The sequence below is a fragment of the Armigeres subalbatus genome, chromosome 2 (genome assembly GCF_024139115.2).
Source record: "Armigeres subalbatus isolate Guangzhou_Male chromosome 2, GZ_Asu_2, whole genome shotgun sequence".
Lineage (NCBI taxonomy): Eukaryota > Metazoa > Arthropoda > Insecta > Diptera > Culicidae > Armigeres > Armigeres subalbatus.
The window spans coordinates 332,267,818-332,289,283 of NC_085140.1; the positions used below are offsets into that span (position 1 = coordinate 332,267,818).

The 21,466-nt window shown below is 39.9% G+C and overlaps 1 protein-coding gene across 4 annotated transcripts in view; it reads right to left on the reverse strand.

Annotated features, from left to right (window-relative positions):
- LOC134212771 (chitin deacetylase 1) overlaps nucleotides 1–21,382 on the reverse strand; it is an 86,207-nt gene extending 64,825 nt beyond the window's left edge. For 2 of the 4 annotated variants that reach the window (XM_062690918.1, XM_062690919.1), the window contains exon 1: nucleotides 409–563. The gene's annotated coding sequence lies outside the window, so the exon portion shown is untranslated. Of the gene's footprint in view, nucleotides 1–408; nucleotides 564–21,290 lie in introns of those variants that run through there. The other 2 variants (XM_062690920.1, XM_062690921.1) reach the window with 2 other exon arrangements.
- Nucleotides 21,383–21,466: the final 84 nt, after the last annotated feature.

The following is a 21,466-nucleotide window of genomic DNA, read 5'->3' on the forward strand; positions in this document are numbered from 1 at the left end:
GTTAGAGATTGTTCAGCACTTTACAACCAAAGCCACCTCTAAACAGAAGTTTCACAATTAATTAGAGACTTATTTTAAGAATGTAAGAAATGTCAGATAGCTCTCTTCATCACAACTGTTTTTACCATACATAATTAGTGCTTGACCTCTATAGTAATTTGTTTTCACAGTTCAAAATATGCTAACACCATAACATGCCATGTACCATAACACTTAACAATTCTGTTATTTAGCTTTCTGCTTGAAACTTTATATTTTATTAATCTTTATATTTTTTTTCCTTTTTATAAAATATGAAGGGACCAAGAGCATGTTTTAAATATTAGACCAGGTATTTGATTTTGAACACCATCACTTGCCACTACCAGCCCTGAAATCAAGACTTGTCACACGCGATTTTTCACCCACAGGCACAAGTTTTCCCTTTCATCGCGGGTCACCGTCGTCACGCGATGGAAAAGCCACCAAACTTGATCTTGATTGCGACTTTTACTTGCACGGTCGCAGCTTCCGAGTACCAATAATGAGCGAAACGCGCGCGCATCCGATCTCCTTCGCAGTTGGTTTACCTCTGCTGCACGCTGCACGCGACGCAATGCAGCGGCGCGCGATCAACAACAACGCCGACACGATCGACGAAGCGGCACGGCCAGCCCGATGCGAAACTGCCGTGAGCATGAGCGAGTTTGCGATCGCGATCGGGACCACTTTTCCTTTCTGCTCGCGGGGTTGTCAACACTCAGCGCTCTGGTGCACCATGTGCGATGAATCTTCTGCGTTGCGTTGGCTTATAGGCGACTGCCGTATGGTGGTTGATCCACTACTAAAGAAGGAGCGCGAGCTGAGGAGATCGAGTTCGATCGCGCGCGCGCCCCGTATAACCACTCAACCACTTCTCGCTAACTGTAGCGTTCGTATGGAGGAATACACAGGCGGCAAACGTGCATGCTCGCTCAGCGGATCAGTGCACTCCTAATTAATGCATGCATTATAGATCTTTTACCATCCGAAAGAGATAATGAACGATGAACTGGAGTGAAAATTGATTCGACGGAAGTGCAAGAATGTCCAATGTGGTTGAATCGTATTGTAATTGCCCTGGAAATTGTCATATTGTTAGAAAGAAAGAGAGGCTTCCAATAACGTGACTATTCACATATTTTTTGGATGCCTATAACAAACCATGTGTAATTAATGAAACTTCCATTTATTTATAGTTCTTTTTTCGATAAAACCAATCCCGAATCCGTTACTTGAATCACGGCGTATTTAAGTTGATTCACAAATTCTGGGCAGTTTTTTTTGCTTGACGGTGTGCTATTTTTTCAAGTAAACATATCGAACCCAGAAAAAATAGAAAAAGGCTGAGTGTTGAGAATAGAGCAATTGTGTAAGCGTGACGTGTGAGAATGGGTGTAGATAACACTCTTAAGTCCGACAAGGACAAGTCCAAGAACACACGTGAAACCGATGTGGGTAACCCGGAAGCATTAAAGAGATTGGTTCACCCGCGTGGCCAAATGAAACGGAGAGTCATCAATAACAGCCTCGAGGAAACCGAATATGGCCCCATGGTGACTAAAACGTTGCTGAAGGTCTTCGCGAAGAAACTTGATGTCCACTACCAGGAGTACTTAGCACCGCACCGGTGCATCGAGAAATCCTAGAAGGAGGATCAGCATGAAATGCTGATGATGTTTGGCGAGCTCCATATCGAGACGCTTGATAAACTCGAGCGGCTCTCTTCAAAACAAACCGTAGCTCCAGCAAGTGGAACCGGAAAACTCCAGATAATATGTAATACAGAAACAGCTACTGCGAGCTCCCATTCCAGTTTCGATGGGAAGGTGGAGCACGCTATGTTTAAAGGCAACTATTATGCAAAGTGAATGCACCTCGGATGTTAAGCCATTAGATCATAGTTTTTGACCTCTAGTTTAAGGATCTGTGTCGATTAAAATATTTCATCGGTGAAATTTTGACTTTTTTACTATTTAAGGTAATATTTTTAACCTAAAAAGCCTTTTCTGATTTTTTTTAAATTTTTTGAAACAATTTATATAAAATCCAACAACAAATTTTTTCCTGGTGCTTTAAGAAACATTTTCATATAAAAACATTTTTCATATGATGAAAATAGTAGAAGTTATATTAAAATTATTGCCAGTCTTAAATGTTCTTACGGTTTATTATGAATAGTTCTGGAGCCTTCCTTAGCCCTGCGTTAAGTTACACTGCTACACTGCAAGACCATGCTAAAAGTGGGTGAGTTCGATTCCCGCTCTTGTCTAGCAAATATTCTCGCCTTCCTTGGGCATAAAGTATCATCGTAGCCTCATGATATACGAATGCGAAAATGGTAACTTGGACTAGAAACCTCGTAGTTAATAACTATTGAAGTGCTAAATGAACACTAAGTTCATAGGCATATGTCAGAGTGGTTGATGTAATGCCAATAAGAAGAAGTATTATTAAATTTAAGAACATATTATCACTCTATAACACTTCAAATCAACAAAAAGTTAAAACTACGCACTAGTTCAAAGTAGTATTTATGTTCTGTATTTCAAACTTGATTGAACCTCAATGGACGTCTGCATTATGTGACCACTGTTATATTAGACTGGCCCAGGAAACAAAAAGTTGTGTAATTCCACGGGACACCCCCCAGGATTGTGTCTTTGGGTGAGAAAATCAATCTCTGAAAATTTCAGCTCAATCGCTTGTTGCATAAGCTGGCGCATTTGATTTGAAGTTTGTATGAGGATTTCAGCCAAAATGTATAGAAAAATACACCTCCGTCACTCATTCGATCTGGAAATTGGTTCTGATTGCTCGATTGACCTCAGAATTGCAAAAACGGCAGTTGGTATGCTACAGAACAATTTCACAGAACATTGCATGATGATTGAATGAACTTTTATATAGTTTTCGGCTGATTTATTAGGAGCTGATTTGTGTATTTTTGGATTTTTTGATCGAATCGCATCAGCTAAAACCTATTTAATCATCATACAATGTTCTGTGAAATTGTTATGTAGCATACCAACTGCCGTTTTTGCAATTCTGAGGTCAATCGAGCAATCAGAACCAATTTCCGGATCGAATGAGTGACCGAGGTGTATTTTCCTATACATTTTGGCTGAAATCCTCATACAAACTTCAAATCAAATGCGCCAGCTTATGCAACAAGCGATTGAGCTGAAATTTTCAGAGATTGATTTTCTCACCCAAAGACACAATCCTGGGGGGTGCCCCGTGGAATTACACAACTTTTTGTTTCCTGGGCCAGTCTAATATAACAGTGGTCACATAATGCAGACGTCCATTGAGGTTCAATCAAGTTTGAAATACAGAACATAAATACTACTTTGAACTAGTGCGTAGTTTTAACTTTTTGTTGATTTGAAGTGTTATAGAGTGATAATATGTTCTTAAATTTAATAATACTTCTTCTTATTGGCATTACATCAACCACTCTGACATATGCCTATGAACTTAGCGTTCATTTAGCACTTCAATAGTTATTAACTACGAGGTTTGTAGTCCAAGTTACCATTTTCGCATTCGTATATCATGAGGCTACGATGATACTTTATGCCCAAGGAAGGCGAGAATATTTGCTGAACAAGGCAGAATCGAACTCACCCACTTTTAGCATGGTCTTGCAGTGTAGCAGTGTAACTTAACGCAGGGGCTAAGGAAGGCTCCAGAACTATTCATAATAAACCGTAAGAACATTTAAGACTGGCAATAATTTTAATATAACTTCTACTATTTTCATCATATGAAAAATGTTTTTATATGAAAATGTTTCTTAAAGCACCAGGAAAAAAGTTGTGGTTGGATTTTATATAAATTGTTTCAAAAAATTTAAAAAAAATCAGAAAAGGCTTTTTAGGTTAAAAATATTACCTTAAATAGTAAAAAAGTCAAAATTTCACCGATGAAATATTTTAATCGACACAGATCCTTAAACTAGAGGTCAAAAACTATGATCTAATGGCTTAACATCCGAGGTGCATTCACTTTGCATAATAGTTGCCTTTAAACATAGCGTGTGGAGAACATGTTCCGGACGATGTTCGAAGTCATCGTCGTTCACAGCAATGAATCTGACGCCATGAAGCTGCACCATCCTGATAAGGCCCTCGTCGGTGACGCCTCTGGATAGATCACAGCTAAAATGATCCAGTATACAACAACTTTAAGCAGACCTGGTAACAGTCGAAAGACCAGTTCGGGAATCCTCGTGTTATCGTCGACACTCATCTGGCAGGTCTACCCATCGCGGAAAGGAACCATAAAGAATTGCTGGTGAAAACAGTTAATTGGCACGTTGGAGGTCTGGAGTATCAAGGCATCCAAGTTGACGCGATGTCAGCTCTATTGCTATATTAAAGATAGTAACGACAAGATTGGACGACTGGATGCTTCAGCTGTGGAAGAGGACCCAGGACCACGGAAAACTTCCAGACTTCGTTTTGGGAAGGTTCCAAAATCGACACCAGGCAGCTATGGTAAAGGAAGGAAATCCCAAGCCATCCATGCAGCTCGCAAACCAGAAAGCACACGCAGTGACCCCCAAAGAAACATCATCAGTACGAGTGCCGTACGTTAGACAAGTGACCCTCAGTTCAACGTAATACAAAATGGGGCCTTCGTGGCTATGCGGTTAGCGACGTCAATCGTATAGATAGACGCATGTGCGGAGTGTGTGGGTTCGGGTAAGGAAAAAAACATTTCGTGATCCGAAAAAATCTCCATTGATCATTTGGGTGTTATACACAGATAAAAAAATCCACTGAAATTCACGCTAAAAATCATGCACATAAATGGATCGCCATTATTAGCGTAATCTCATACGGGATATGGCCTAAATGTATACAATATTCGTCGTTAATCGTCAATATTGCATACAAGTTGTAAGCAATCTTGTTAGCAACAGCAGCATTTCAGCGTAGATAGGCGTAAATTTTCACATGTCAAGTTTTACGCGCTGTTTATTTTTCATTATTTTTTTCTGTGTATAAATGTCCTGTCCGTTGTCTCATGCTAGGTGTTAAGTGTTCATTTGTACGACCTCTGATCGACGACGGTGATTCTGTCTAAAAAAAACTTTGTTGTACGAGAAAGGCAAAAGGTGTAGGAGTTGAACCCCTGCATCATACCCTTCTGCGTGAGGAACCCGAGCAAGCACCACCGGTGCACAAGGCCGGTGCACACGGCTCCAACAGTGCTGCCAGAACGGCAAACTCAACTATCTGTTCGTCCGTCCTCAAACACCGCCATTCCGAACACTCAACCGGAGGAACCCAAAACGGCGATGCTCATGTCGGCTCTCTTATTCCTGATATACCGTGCTGCGTGCTTCTGGACTCTGGCTGCGTGCTTCTGGTGAGTTTTATTTTGAAAAGTATGGTAGACTGCCTGTCAGTCCAAAAAGTACCGACACCTGTACCCATCACGGGAGTCGGTGAAGTCAGATTCCCAGCTGAGGGAAAACCGAGAACTGGCTCTTCTGAATTAAGAAGGACTCTACCCTGAAGATCAAATACATCAAGTTTATTGACGACTACGAAGCACATGGACACAGCCGTGAGAAGAATTCGACGAGCCGAACAAGATTCGTTACTACATGCCCCATCTAGTTTCAGCACAAAACTCCGTGTGGTCTTTGATGCATCAACAATCAAGGCCTTCTAGTGGGAGCCGCTGTTCCAAACGACATTTTTATCATCCTCGTTCGCTTCTGAAAGCACTTTGTTGTATTCACGGCTGATGTATCGAAAATGTATCGGCAGATCAAAGTCAATCCACCTCATTCGTGCTTTCAATGGATCCTATGGCGAGCGGTTGACAACGGTAACATATGGAACAGTGTGCGCCCCATTTCTCGCAACCAGAAGCTTGCTAGAGTTTTGCATTGACGAAGCCAACTCCTTCCCAATGGCGGCCAAGTTCATCCATGAAGACTGTTACGTCGACAACATCCTGTCTGGAGCCAACACCGTACCAGAAGCTTTCGAGTGCCGTCGCATGCTGAAAGCTGCTGAGTTCCTTGTCCATAAGTGGAGGGACTTCTTTGGAGACGGCTGGTGTTCAGGAATGTTCCTTGGAACAGGAAGGTGACCTGCTGAAGTAGTGGCAACAGTTCCAAATGTCCCTGCTAAAACAAGTATTTCCTGGGAAACCACGGAATGTATTCGAACAGCTTTTCTCCGTCATATAAAATATTAATTGTGAGCTTGAGCTTGAGCTTGATTGACTGCTCGTAGTTGCTACTCCATTATGACCAGATCAGCTGTTCTTGCACAGGGAACCAACATATGTTTGCTTGGGACTAGGCACACATCTTCAATGTACAAGTACTGGTGATCTCATTTGTTAGGTCATACTGGCGCCTGCCACGTCAGAATGCAAGTCAATGTAGGGAAGGGGGTGGAAATGATGATGCAATTACTCGCCCACTACAAGTCGAATATACCTCTGCACTTTCGTCTTGGCAGAGGTCCGTCTTGGTTAACGAGCTGCCAATGTGATAGATAGGAGAAAGCAACTGATCTAATTTCTAATTGGATGTAGGAAACGAGCTCTATAGTTCATTTCCAATTCTTGCAGATTACTGTTAGAATACTCAAGTTGAAGGTATAGGAATAGTAATGGAAACGGTTTGGAAGTCCATTTCCAGTTCTAGCGATTGCTAGAACATGAGAAATATAGAGAAAGATACAAAGTAGGAGAATGGAACGGACTTGGGATTGAACCCACGACCTCCTGCGTATGAGGCAGAAGCAGTAGCCATATGACTACCAAGTCCGTTGCTTTTCTCCGTGATATAAAATATTAATTGTGGAGAAAAACGTTTATTTACTTGCGTAGTACAGAATTGTTCAAAAAACTCATTTTCATTGAAATCAGTTTAGTTTTTAATTCGGAAATATAATTTGAGGCCACGAGTGACCATTACAATGGTTTAACGGTTCGATTCCCGGTGCCGGTCTAGGCAATTTTCGCATTGGAAATTGTCTCGACTTCCCTGGGCATAAAAGTATCATCGTGTTAGCCCATGATATACGAATGCAAAAATGGTAACCTGGCTTAGAAACCTCGCAGTTAATAACTGTGGAAGTGCTTAATGAACACTAAGCTGCGAGGCGGCTCTGTCCCAGTGTGGGGATGTAATGCCAATAAGAAGAAGAACGGTTCAATTATGCCGAGGAAGGGGTAGTTCAATAATTACGTAAGCAAATATGGGGGGTCTATCAAACAAAAAATAATTTGTTTGGGAAAAATCTTACAAGGGGGGGAGGGGGTTCCAAAAAACAAAAAAAAAATGCTATAAGTGTCATCCCATAAAATAACATTATATGCAGAAATGGTGAATATTCATCGCGAGACTAAAAAGCGCAGGAATTCAGCAATGTGGCAAACAGACTAGATGTTATTTTTACTATTTTTTCGAACAAAGTTCGGTATCTTTAAGGATTTTTGAAAAATATTCAATCATTCATTCAAAAAAATCAAATTTAAAAATAAAAAAAAAAATGATTCGCGTTATGCGTAACTTTTAGTGTAACAAAATATAACGCAAGGTGGAGGTGGCAAAACCATGGAGGAGCGTTCTGACCTTGTTTCAACGTCTAATCTACCGTTGCACTAAGGAAGCATCACTGTATTTGTGTTATTTTTATTAGGGATCCTATATTAATGTAAGGGCCCTCCTTAGCCGTGCGGTAAGACGCGCGGCTACAAAGCAAGACCATGCTGAGGGTGGCTGGGTTCGATTCCCGGTGCCGGTCTAGGCAATTTTCGGATTGGAAATTGTCTCGACTTCCCTGGGCATAAAAGTATCATCGTGCTAGCCTCATGATATACGAATGCACAAATAGTAACCTGGCTTAGAAACCTCGCAGTTAATAACTGTGGAAGTGCTTAATGAACACTAAGCTGCGAGGTGGCTCTGTCCCAGTGTGGGGATGTAATGCCTAAAAGAAGAAGAAGATATTAATGTAGGATCTCTAGTTTTTATCGTCGTCCCGCCAGTTTTACGACCAGTAGGTAAAAACCTGCACCCACGTTAACAATTCGCCGTTTATTGAGTTTTCCACGGCCAGAATCACCAACACGTAAGCCACCCACCACGAGTTTGTATTGGTGGTGAAGAAATCGAGGTGGTTGAAGAATTCGTGTACTTGGGCCAGTCACCAGTAAGGTGACCACCGATAACGATACCAGCAGAGAAAATCGAAGACGCATCATGGCAGGATATCGTACGTACTTTAGACTCCGTAAAACACTCCGACCGAATATTTTGCATTCGTATATCATGAGGCTAACACGATGATACTTTTACGCCCAGGGAAATCGAGACATTTCCAATCCGAAAACTGCCGCTAGGGTAAGGAGGACCCCTATCTACAAAACGCTTATTACCGGTAGTTCTCTACGGACACGAGACCTGGACGATGCTCGTGGAGGTCCAACGCGCACTGGGAGTGTTCGAAAGGAAAGTGTTGCGTGCCATGATGGGTTGCAGATGGCGGACGGTACGTGGAGGAGGTGAATGAACCACGAGTTTCATCAGCTGTTGGGAGAACCATCCATCGTTCACACCGCGCTAATCGCAAGACTGCGGTGGGCCGGGAACGTAGCCAGAATGTCGGACAGGAATCCGATGAAAAATGGTTCTCGACAACGATCCGAAGGGAACAATAAGGCGAGGTGCACAGCGGGCAAGGTGGATCGATCAGGTGGACGACGATTTGCGGACCCTCCGCAGTCTGAGTGGTTGGCGACGTGAAGCCATGATCCTGAATGGAGCTGAATGGAGAAGACGTTTATGCACAGGCCACTCCGGCCTTAGTCTGATAATAAATTAAAAATCACCAACACTAATGTCATTGTGTAAGATGTATAAATCAAAAGTGGGTGGTAATCTAGTTGCAGAAAACACGTCACAAACACTGCGAAATCACGCACACTGTTATTCATTTGGAGAACTGAATTGTTTGTTCGATTACAACATCATCCTTATTTGCAGGCATTCAAAACCGTCATCATTCCTGAACAGATGAGATAGGAATCTCGATTATAACTCCGATTTAGGTTTCAGAGTGTCAATCTGTAAATTTCCCATCTGGCCACTCTCAACATGTATCAGCAGATTCTGATTAGGTCGCTGTCACATTGCCCATACCGCCACCATCAAGCACACCTTATAACCGCCCGTTGTTCAATCGTAGTTGCATCCCCTTGCATTATTATTGGTGTAACTACAGGGGGCTAGGGGGAGCTATTGGGGCCCTCATTAGCTCGACCACAAAGCAAGACCATGCTGAGGGTGGCTGGGTTCGATTCCCGATGCGCGTCTAAGCAATTTTCGGATTGGAAATCGTCTCGATTTCCTTGGGCATAATATACTAATGCAAAAATGGTACCTTGGCTTAGAAACCTCGAAGTTAACAACTGTGGAAGTGCTAAATGAACACTAAGCTGCGAGACGGCAATGTCCCAGTGGGGGATGAAATGCCAATAAGAAGAAGAAGAAGAAGGGGGGCTATAGTTCCACTTTTGATTTTGTGGTTTATGCTAACGTAAAAACAGCACGACACTAATAAAACGCGACGCGAGACAAGACATAACACTTATCGTTTTTACATTCGTCAACTAAGATTTAAAAAATTACCTTTTACGTCGACCGGTTTCGGGCGCGATGTTGCCCATCATCAGGACTATGTCCAACTGACTACTTTTCGTACGTTGCTCGTACACGTTCGGTTGCAATTGAAGTTAGGGAAGGTTTGTATCGGCCAGGCCGAAAAGGTTGGATACGATGGGAGGATCGTCTTCATTCATCAGCTGTTCTTTGGCATTTGTGATGAACATAGACTCCCAAGCGTTCAGCTGGGAGTTTTTCCTTACTGTTTTTAACAGTTTCGAATTCTCCCAGTTAATGTTGTGACCATAGTTTACTGCATGTACAGCCACGCTCGATTCGTTTGTTTTGTGTGATTCCACAGCATTTTTATGTTCCCTTAAACGTACTTTTATCTTGCGGCGGGTCTGACCGATGTAAACTGCAGAACAGTCATCACAAGGAATTTGATAGATTCCCGACTGCTCTTCCGGTGGAACCTTGTCCTTTAGGTTGCAGAGTAAATCACGTAAAGTGTTCTCACTTTTATATACTATCTGCAATCCCTGTCGTCGAAGTGCAGTTTTAATTGGGTTTGTTAGTCTGGGATAAAATGGTACACTTATTCTTCTACACTTGTCTGTTTCTGGTTCCAGTGTAGTGACTTCTTGACGGTGTTTTTTACGTTTGTGCTTACGCAGAATCTTTTCTACAAACTTCCTGTCGTACCCGTTGACTTCAGCTGCGTTATAAATCCGGTTTTCTTCCTCTTCGAATTCCGCTTTATCCATGGGTATGTTGTACAGGCGATGCGCCATAGAGTGAAACGCTGCTTGTTTCTGGGCTCCAAAATGATTGGAGTCGGATGTAATGTACCGATCAGTTGATGTGGGTTTTCGGTACATTTCAAACTTCAGGGCACAATCTTCTGTTTTCGTGATCATAAGATCAAGAAAGGGGAGTTTGCCATCTACCTCTTTTTCCACAGTGAATTTAATTGAACTATGTTGGTTGTTCAAAAATTCGAGTGTCTGCTCTAGGTAGCGTTCTTTCACGGGCGCAAAAATATCGTCTACATAGCGCCGCCAAACTCTAGGAAAACGTTTATCATTTTGAGCTTCAGTTTCAAAGTCGCTCATAAAGACGTTAGCTAACAGTGGTGAAATTTTGCTACCCATGCTAAGACCGAAAGTTTGCTTATAAAACTTCCCCCTAAAGGTAAAAAAGTTTTGGTCCATACACACCTGAGCCACGGAGATGTACGCCTCGACGTGATTAGGAGGTACTCTGCTTCGTTCCAAGTGCTTGCGAAGGCTATGCAGTGCTTCACCAACTGGTACGCTCGGAAATACAGGTCGGACTCGATTATCCGGAGACTCGATTATCCGGGGACTCGATTATCCGGGGTTCGATTATCCGGAATTTTAGACTCAATTATCCGGAGTATTTTTTTTTTCTTCAAATTTTTTTAATTCTAAATTTTTATTTTCAGTAGGATAATATACACTATGATTATTTTAACAATGTGGCGTATCTAGGTTGTAGGAGGGGGATGAAAAAGTGGTCGTTTTGTATATTGAAATTTGACTATAGGCTTGTATATCAACTTCATGAACTCAAATGATTATATTACTATTATATTCATACAAAATAGGTTTATATGAATAAATATGAACGTAGCTTGTATGGGAGGGACTGAAATAGGGTTGTTCTACATATTTATTTTATTTGTATGAATCAATTATTTTCTTCAGAACATGTCCACAAACTTCTCGCTTCAAGAACTTTTCCGTGGTCGGAGACGAGCCAGCCTCGGGCTAAAAGCCTCCCTAATAAAGAAAAAAAAAACATTTCCGTGGAAGCCTTGCCACCATGAAACGATGTGTTTGGATGTATAACATTGGTTGCAGAATTCGCTCTCAATTTATAATTAACGACGATGGACATAAAGCATAAGGCTTTTTCTTCATCATATCAAGACATGAAAACAATTTGCTCGTCACCTGATACAAATTCGATAAAAGGGGCAGAGAAATATTTCCCTACCGACGTTGTGATAAAACGCTTTGTTCTAGTACAATTGCCATTGAAGATGATGCAAAACAAGTCAAAATGCTCCATCAGTACCAATAATGACCTTTTAATTGGAGTTATCCTAAAGGAATTTATATTGCAGAATATCACCCTTTAAGGAATAATCCATTAATTACGTAACGCAAAAATCGCGAATTTCCAGAAGAACATCTTCAGCAACAAACGGAATCACGTTACCAAGAAGAGATTGCAAGGACCTGTAAATGGTTAGGGTGGGTGTACCAATTGTCGCCATACATAAGAACAACTATTTTTTTTAAAAATAAGTAAAAGGCGTGTGGGTGAACTTTATATATCAAGCGAAAGGTTTTACTTCCTGCTCCTTAGAACAGCTGTGAAAACCACAATAAAATTTGTTTTAATCATCAAAATTGATTAATCCATAATAGGAACGCATGCACCAGTTGTGGCACTATTCTTAATTTTGGTTCCTTATTTGGCAAATCCCATTGTTTTCTTATGGGACTGGCCAAATAGGGACCACTAGTGCGCAGGGAATCAATATTCGAGCAACGCCTAACAATATACCCTTTGTCGTCAACAGAGTTTGTTACTGACAAACGCACCTAGCGACAAACCTTTATCAGAACCCGAACACAATATGACAAGAATCATTTGCCTTGCATGCTTTGATATTTCCGAGAATACGATGCTAATATTGTAATCATTGTTCGATTCTCGAATATTTCCATAAAAGCAGAAACTGTGATAGCATAAAACCGAAATTTGCTCTAGAAATAATGAAAAATAACGGGATGAAAAGTTAGCAACAAGATTGTCTTCTTTTTTGTTGCTGACAAAAATTGTCGGATCTTTGTCATTATTATCTCCGACAAAAACAAAGCTTTGTCGTTGGTTCTCTTTTGTCGCTTGTTTCGCAAGCGCATTCTAGAAAAATTGATTCCCTGCTAGTGCGACAACTGGTGCAAAGGACATCAAAAATTAAGCAAAATCATTTTTTACAATTATGCTTTGCTTGTTTTGGAGGAGATCAAAGGTTTTATCGTATCATATGAATATGCTTTATCGATATGAACTTGGTTTGCGGTGATTTGATTGGCTATTTGGCATATACAGCACTAGTGCGACAACTGGTGCTATAGCCACAACTGGTACATCTAGCCTATTTGATGCGCGGATCATTGCCTAATGTTTGATTCGAAAGACCACTTTTTGTCTCCCTCGGACACAAAGTATACCGAAAGGCTATTTGTTTTCTCCAAAAACAAACATATTTTAGATGTCTCGGAGCTTTATAGAATTATTTACCGACCGTCTATGGTCGGCGAATTGGGGCCCATTTTTGGCACTTATCCTTATCCAATTTGCTTGCGACTGGTTGCATTTAACGGGAAATCTTATTAAGTTCCCCCTAACACACGTGACTTGACCGAAAAATTGCGACGCGATTCTAACGCTTGGCGAATGCGATTCTGTCGCCGTTGGAGTGGAAGAGTAACTGGAACATTGCCTAAATACAGCGACCCAACGATAAAATCGCGGCGACTAGTTTTTGCCGTTGAGGCGATGAAATCACTCAGGTCTGGGGGAGCCTTTATATTGTTTCCTATTGACAAATGGATAGATCGGACAATTGACTCAAAAGTTTCATAGCTTTTTGTTGAAAATTGACTAGATCAAACTTTGGGTTCAGAAATAATGACCAAAATACTATTTTTTGTACAAAAAGTGCGTAAATAGTCTAGTTATTTTTTTGGCACCTATGCTCAACCATCAAGTTCGATTCAAATGGGAATCCTGTCTCATCATTACATATTGAAAATTGGCTGGATCGTACTATAGACTCAAAAGTTATGGCAAAAATACTATTTTCCATTGTATACCAGAAAATCACCGATACCGTTAGGCGGATTAATCCGAGTTTTTTCAAAAAAAATTCTGACTACACCACTGCAAATACAATAAAACATAATTTTTTCGTCATTTTACTGCAGATTTTATTTTTTTCTAGTGATTCGATTATCCGGAGGATTCGATTATCCGGAGTGAAAAAAAAATCGATACTCCGGATAATCGAGTCCGACCTGTAGCGCGGCAACGTCAAAGGACACTAGGATTTCACCTCTCCTAAGCTTAAACCCTTCTAGCTGTTTTACTAAGTCTACCGAATTTTTCACACTGCTGCCATGCGATATCGAGTATTTCTTTAACTCATTAACAAGCCACGCAGCCATGTTCTCGGTTGGTGTGCGAATGTTTGACGAAATAGGCCGCATTCCCACCGGATTTTTGTGAATTTTCGGTAGACAGTATAAAGATGCCACTTTCGGATTAGGAATATGGAACCTTTTCTCAAGCTTCACGTCACCCATCAGATGTGCGACCTTCTGTCGAGTCTTATTTGCTTCTTCTATCATCTTGTACAGTGGGTCTTTCGGTTTTCCGTGGACGTGGACGACGATTCCAGATTGTTTTGTTTCTTGGCATAAGTTTTGCACATACTGTTTTGATTCATATTCCGAACACATAGGGGTCGTACACTTATTACGTAAGCAATTTTTCTGGGTTTTTCGACCCTCTCTCCCCCCATGTAAGATTTTTTTCATACAAATGAATTTTTATTTATATGCAGCGTAAGATATTGACCGACCCCCCCTCCCCAGATAAGTGCTTACGTAATATGGGTACGGCCCCATAGGCACATTTTTGAATTCGGAGGTCTTTATGACACATGAATAAAAATATTAAAATATCAATTTTCATCAGCTTGCGAATGAATTGAACTTTATCAATACTGATGATTTTATTTTGTCGAACTTTGTCTCGTATGCCGAACTATGGGTAAAAATTGTCTCAAACTCCGAACACTTTGATTCAAATTCCGAACGCCACCTTAAAAGCACTAAAATGCATATTTTCAACGTTATTCCGATATTGGACAATTATAATATCCTTGATCTGTATGCCTGTCGAGCAAATTCGTTTATTTATGCAAAAATAACGAAGTGCTTCAAATAAATCTTCAAGTGAGGAGTGTTCGGAATATGAGTATTTTTGGGATTTGAGTCAAAGCGATATATGATTGGTCGTTATTTCCACAAAAACGTTCGATGAGTCCCTACGTTGTGTATAATTTTGTTATTCCACCCACAGGAACATAGTAGAGCAGCAATCGAGTTGCAAAGCACTAGCTTTCGTTACAGGATATCTTTAACACATTCGTCAAATCCAGCGTAGGTAAGTATCTCTTTCCTTCTTTCCAGGACACTAATTGAAATGGCCACACGCACAGGTTTCTTCTCAGTACAGAGGCAAGTAGGTTTAACTTATTTTATTGATCACCAAACAGACTACAGACTATCACTACACAATTAAGAACATAATTTGTACAGGACACTACATTTACTGTATTGCCTCTCGCTATACTGTTGGCTTTCATGCGGATCAAAACAGAACTGAGCTAGGCAATAACTTTTACTTTCTACTGGATTACAGCTGATCTCCTTGAGGTCGGCTAGTGGGATATTGCATATACATGGAGCACAGCCGAGCAGTGGATCGAATGCCGAGATGCCAGAATACTTAAATATTTCTACTAAAGTAGCGCATTTCGAATCGGTTATTCCCGGAGTTGCGGTCAAATTATGGCAATACATACGTAACTACGCTATGACTGATCAATGATTTCTTTTTGAAACTATTTTATCTTGTTTTCTAATTTCGAACAATTGTTATATCTTGCGATTAATATGCACGAAGGATTTTACGCTCCTTTGATTCCCAGGGTCTGATGTCATTGCTCAAAGAAGTTGGAGTCAAAGGTATAATAAAGTAGTGGAATTAAATGGAATTGTACAAACTCGTCTTATGACAAGGGATCATTTGTAATATTCAAGTCGTCTATAGATGTGTTGAATATGCTTTTCTGCGTTTTGACTGTAAAATAGAAAAACTTAAAAAAAACCCTAGATTTTTCCATTTGTTATGCCAATGTGCATTATTCCAATCATTGGGAAACAGTCTGGACCCGGGAATCGAACCCAGAATGGGCAATGTATGCTCTGTAGCCGCGCATCTTAGATAGACCCTGTAATAATCCGTCAACAAACGCCAGTAGGGTAGTGAGCTAATTCCCGTCGTAGTAGGTAGTGCTTGGTTTCCAAATCTAATTTATACGCTAGCCCAACTACTTACTCTAACTATGTTGTATGTAACACGTATTTTAGTGTTCCTAGTTTTCATTGTGTACTATTAGCGCATTGAACAAATTATAGTATAATTTACAATGTTATGAAAACTCATATGTGAATATGTACGTTATGTGGAAGATATTGATTTGAAAAATGTATTGGAGGTAACCACTTTCCCTTCGATGGGACTCGAACCCATGACCCTACAGTACGCTAGACTGGTGCTTTAACCAACTAAGCTACGAAGGACCTCCGTCGGCCTTCGCAACCTAGCGGCTACTGAACGAGCTCGAGATTCCCAAATTGGACGCATAGTCAAATCACTCGCAATCCATTTATCAAGCCAATACTTCCACATGTGTATTGTACACCTCCACATTAGAGGAGCGTGAGTATTTAGAATGTCTGGCGGCTATACACATTCTTCATCAGCAACGGTACTGATCAAGTGAGGTTGTGTAAGCTATTTGCCAGTCGCCAGTTGCCAGATTTGACTATGCGTCCAATTTGGGAATCTCGAGCTCGTTCAGTAGCCGCTAGGTTGCGAAGGCCGACGGAGGTCCTTCGTAGCTTAGTTGGTTAAAGCACCAGTCTAGCGTACTGTAGGGTCATGGGTTCGAGTCCCATCGAAGGGAAAGTGGTTACCTCCAATACATTTTTCAAATCAATATCTTCCACATAACGTACATATTCACATATGAGTTTTCATAACATTGTAAATTAACGTCCAAGTCGGGTGGTTTAATCCCCGGAAATAGGCAATTACCTTTGATTGAACTGAAATTATAGTATATTGAGAATCGGTAATCAAAAATACCCTTTAAATTTTTTAAATTTGTCTTATGAAAATCTGTTTACGTCCATGAGAATTTTCATTCGTCCAGTCTAAAATTCCATGGATTGCTGTCAAATAAATTAGTTGGTATTGGTGTGAGATTTCCACAAGTACCTACACCAAATTAGTTTTTTTTATGCGGTATCATACCACATCATACCGTGTTAAATAAAAATAAAATGAATTCAATTAATATTATCCTGTTCTGAATATTATATGTGTACATTGTGAAATATAGAATAGAATATGTGTATGGAGGATGTTCGCGGTTATCCAAGAAATACCTGAAGTGGAGGCATTCAGATCTACACGCGTAACCAATGATCTACAGGCTTGTTTTGTAAATGTAATGTACTCTTTGTGGTACATATGATAAAATCTGCGTATGAAAGATCTTCACGGTTATCCAAGAAATCTCTGAAGTGAAGGCCTTCAGGTCTACACGCGTAACCAATGCAATGATGTACAGGCTTGTTTTGTAAATGTAGGGTCCGTTCAATATCGACTCATGGGAGTTTTACTGTAACAGAATCTGCGTATGAAAGCCGTTCGCGGATATCCAAGAAATACCTGAAGTGGAGGCCTTCAGATCGACACGCGTAACCAACGATCTAAAGGCCTGTTTTGAATATGTAATGTACCCATTGTGGTACATGCTATATTTGAAACCGGAAAATTGATTTTTAGTTACGCGTTTAGATCGAAAGTCCTTACTCCAGGAATTTCTGGGATGACCAAGAACATATGCTGTGAACGCATTCTGTTCTTTGTACTACAGAGAGCATGTTCCATATTTGAAACCGGAAAATTGATCATCTACGTATCCTTTCTCTGTACCACAAGGAGCATGTACCATACTTAAAACAGGACTGCAAATCTTTGTTCCTGAGAGTAGAGCTCAAGCCATTTCTTGGATAACTGGGCGACTTATCTGTGACTTTGTGTAGAATAGAGATGGGCAACTCACTTCGTTGAACGGATCAGATCTGGTTCTTTCATTCTAATGATCCGGATCTTTCATACGGATCGGATCTTTGGATCAAAACGTGAGGAGAATGCAAAATGTTGAAACGAACCACACTTTTGACTCGTACAGACCATAATCTCACCCCTCTCTCGATAATTTGCTGATCTGGTGAACCGGATCTTTCATGAAGTGAGCTTCGAATCATTCACTCACTTCAAAGTTCCGGATCATTTAAACGGTTCCGGATCTGAACGCCCATCTCTAGTGCAGAATAACTATCATTTCGGTCAATTTTGACAGTTTATTTTCGGTTCCAGTTAACAAATATTTCCTAGTGCAATCCCATTTTGACTGCATAAAAATGGTTTTGATTGTGCTGCCATTCAGTTAAATGCCTCAGTCTGTCAAACAACTAACACACACACAGATAGAAAAATCCACTGAAATTTACGTTAAAAATCATGCACATAAATGGAACGCTATTATTAGCGTAATTCCACACAGGATATAGCCTAAATGTATACAATATTTGACGTAAATTGTCAATATTGCATACAAGTTGTAAGCAATCTTGTTAGGAAGAGGACCATTTCGGCGAAGAATAGCGTAAATTTCCGCATGCCAAGTTTTACGCGCTGTTTATTTTTCATTTTTTTTTTCTGTGCATGCTTAACATGTACGTGGGTAGTGCTGTACAAGCTTTTATGAAGCCGTTGCAAATACTATGTGGACTTGGAGCCACTTGTAAGTATAGTTTATGATAGCGTATTACATTTTTTACTAACATATAGTTTTTCTTCGACAGTTATGTTCGCTACAAGGCTTCAGCATAAATATGTGGTAGACATGCAAGCACGTTTAGTAAAAAATATGCAGTTCACTGAATATGAAGGAGTTCTATACAGTTATCCTACTGAGAATTAGCCATTGAAATATATTGGACGCCTTTAGACTTCAGCTGATGATTTTTCTAATTTATTAGAAAAGAAATTTATTCAACAAACTCTCACACACTCTAACACACACACAGATAGAAAAATCCACTGAAATTTACGTTAAAAATCATGCACATAAATGGAACGCTATTATTAGCGTAATTCCACACAGGATATAGCCTAAATGTATACAATATTTGACGTAAATTGTCAATATTGCATACAAGTTGTAAGCAATCTTGTTAGGAAGAGGACCATTTCGGCGAAGAATAGCGTAAATTTCCGCATGCCAAGTTTTACGCGCTGTTTATTTTTCATTTTTTTTTTCTGTGCATGCTTAACATGTACGTGGGTAGTGCTGTCAACAAGTTTCTAGTATGAAATTATTTCTCCTGTTTCAAACTTTTGGAATAGTAGAAAATTTTAGTATGAATGACGAGTGTGTATAAAAAATATTTATTTGGAAGACTACTTTTATTATGCTAGCGGAAAATAAAACCCACTTTTATTGACTGCATGATGTATTATCAGATGTGTAACATAAGATTGTTTCAGTTCAAACCGCCAGTTTGGCAACGCGTTTTTCGACTGTAAACAAGGCGACGAAGAAAATAAATTTCAAACGCTCTAAAGTTTGAAAAAACAAATCATTTGAACGCCTTCCGGCAGTTATTTTTCAATTATTATTCAATTATTCGAGCAATAAACATTACTTTTATTTAGTGCGCAGTGGGAAATTTATGTGAAAAAGTGCGGTGAAAATCAGTGAATTACGTTGATTTTGGTGACGATGTTGCGCGTCTTCTACAGCAGTGATCGAACTGGATTTTCCTTCGTCGCACGGATAACGTAGGAAATTGTGCAAAAAGTCTCAGTTGCAAAGTTAAATTTAACTGTATTTCGAGTAAGTAACACCGGAATGTAATTTAAATGAATGCAGATCGTAGTGTACACTTTTTTCTATCTCGCGAGATGGTTAGTTGATTATTTTAGTTTACGATTCGCGAGTATTTAGTGATTTAGAATTTAATATGACGGATACTAGCGCCATGGACGAATTAGCGCATAACCCTATGCTCCTAACGGAACTATCAAATCTATATAGATAGGTACTTTCGCCTCATGATCGTGATCATGATCGTCTAAAACGTCTAAATTTGATCAATATTAGGTATTAGAGGGTATTAGCTTTTTCTCATTGTATTTTTTGGCAAGTTATCCAAAAAAAGAGAGAAATCAAAGCAGTCAATGAATATAATCTTAGATCTAATTTTTAAAAAATCCTAGCGTTCATTCTTAGGTGCTTAGGATTATCAAAATTTGAGTTTTATTCCGTCTTCCCAAATTTACAAGCTTTTATGAAGCCGTTGCAAATACTATGTGGACTTGGAGCCACTTGTAAGTATAGTTTAAGATAGCGTATTACATTTTTTACTAACATATAGTTTTTCTTCGACAGTTATGTTCGCTACAAGGCTTCAGCATAAATATGTGGTAGACATGCAAGCACGTTTAGTAAAAAATATGCAGTTCACTGAATATGAAGGAGTTCTATACAGTTATCCTACTGAGAATTAGCCATTGAAATATATTGGACGCCTTTAGACTTCAGCTGATGATTTTTCTAATTTATTAGAAAAGAAATTTATTCAACAAACTCTCAGATTGAAAAAAACAAATCCTTCATGTTCTTCATAATAAAACATTGAAATGAACGGAAATCAATGAGTCAGAACTCTTGATATTCTCGATCCTAATTATAATAGGTGGATGATACAAGCAAAAACTTTGCTTCGCCCTTCTTTTTTGGCAATAACTTCCCTATCTAAATTTTTGGTAAGTTTTTATTCATATTGTCCTAGATATTGCCTAATATCAGCTTCAAACTCAAAAATGTGAAACCGAAATAACCCAGCGTCACTGAATAGAATTTCATCACTGCAGTTACGAATTATTCTGTGAAAATTTTATAATATTTTCGATATTCTTTGCTTTTTCAGCAAAGAGGTTTGTCGATATAGGTAGTTTGAAAACCATTTTCGGTTTAAACTTGATACACTTGCTTTTTACAGTGTTATAAAACTGACAAAAGTCGAAGTTACGCTTCATCATAAAAACTCTTTTTCAATCGCTACCCCGTCATATAACTCAACAAATACGTCAATCACCAGAACGAATCCATCTGTTCAACCACATTGGACAAACTCAACTCGTTTTCATCACTTTATCCTATACACACAGTATCGTTTCCACAACGTCAACCGCATTGCAGCAACCAGCACGCCCAACGTAATTAGAGTGCAAAGAGATAGAAATTTCTTCACTTTTTCCATTTTCACCCACTAACGCTCCATCGTTCATCACCCGACGTTTGTAGCATCGCCCACAACACCGATCATCGGATCGCTTGAAACGTTCGTTGTTGGCCATCTACACCCTCTTCAGGTGAGTGAACGGACCGAAGCGGACGGTACTTGCTCAGTCGATAGGCTGTTGAATGTTGATGCATGATGGCGACAGATCGATCTCGTTTGGGGAACAATCGCAGATTGAATCTTGAGAAGCACGTGCCCACAAATTTCGACCATTTAGATTACATGCGATCACGGTAAACGCGGAAGCCCGATTGAGCCGATCCGATACCTATATCTTATGCACTACTAAACACTACCTTCGCCGGAGTGATCCAAACTTTACGAACGTTACTTTGCAACTGACTCTGTAGCGAGGTTGGACGTTTTCCCTCCAAGGCGCAAACTGCAGGCAAGGCAGTATTTTCTTTCACCTTGATCGAACCAAACGATAGTTACCGTCAATCCACTCAAGGAAAGACTCTCGATGTGCAAT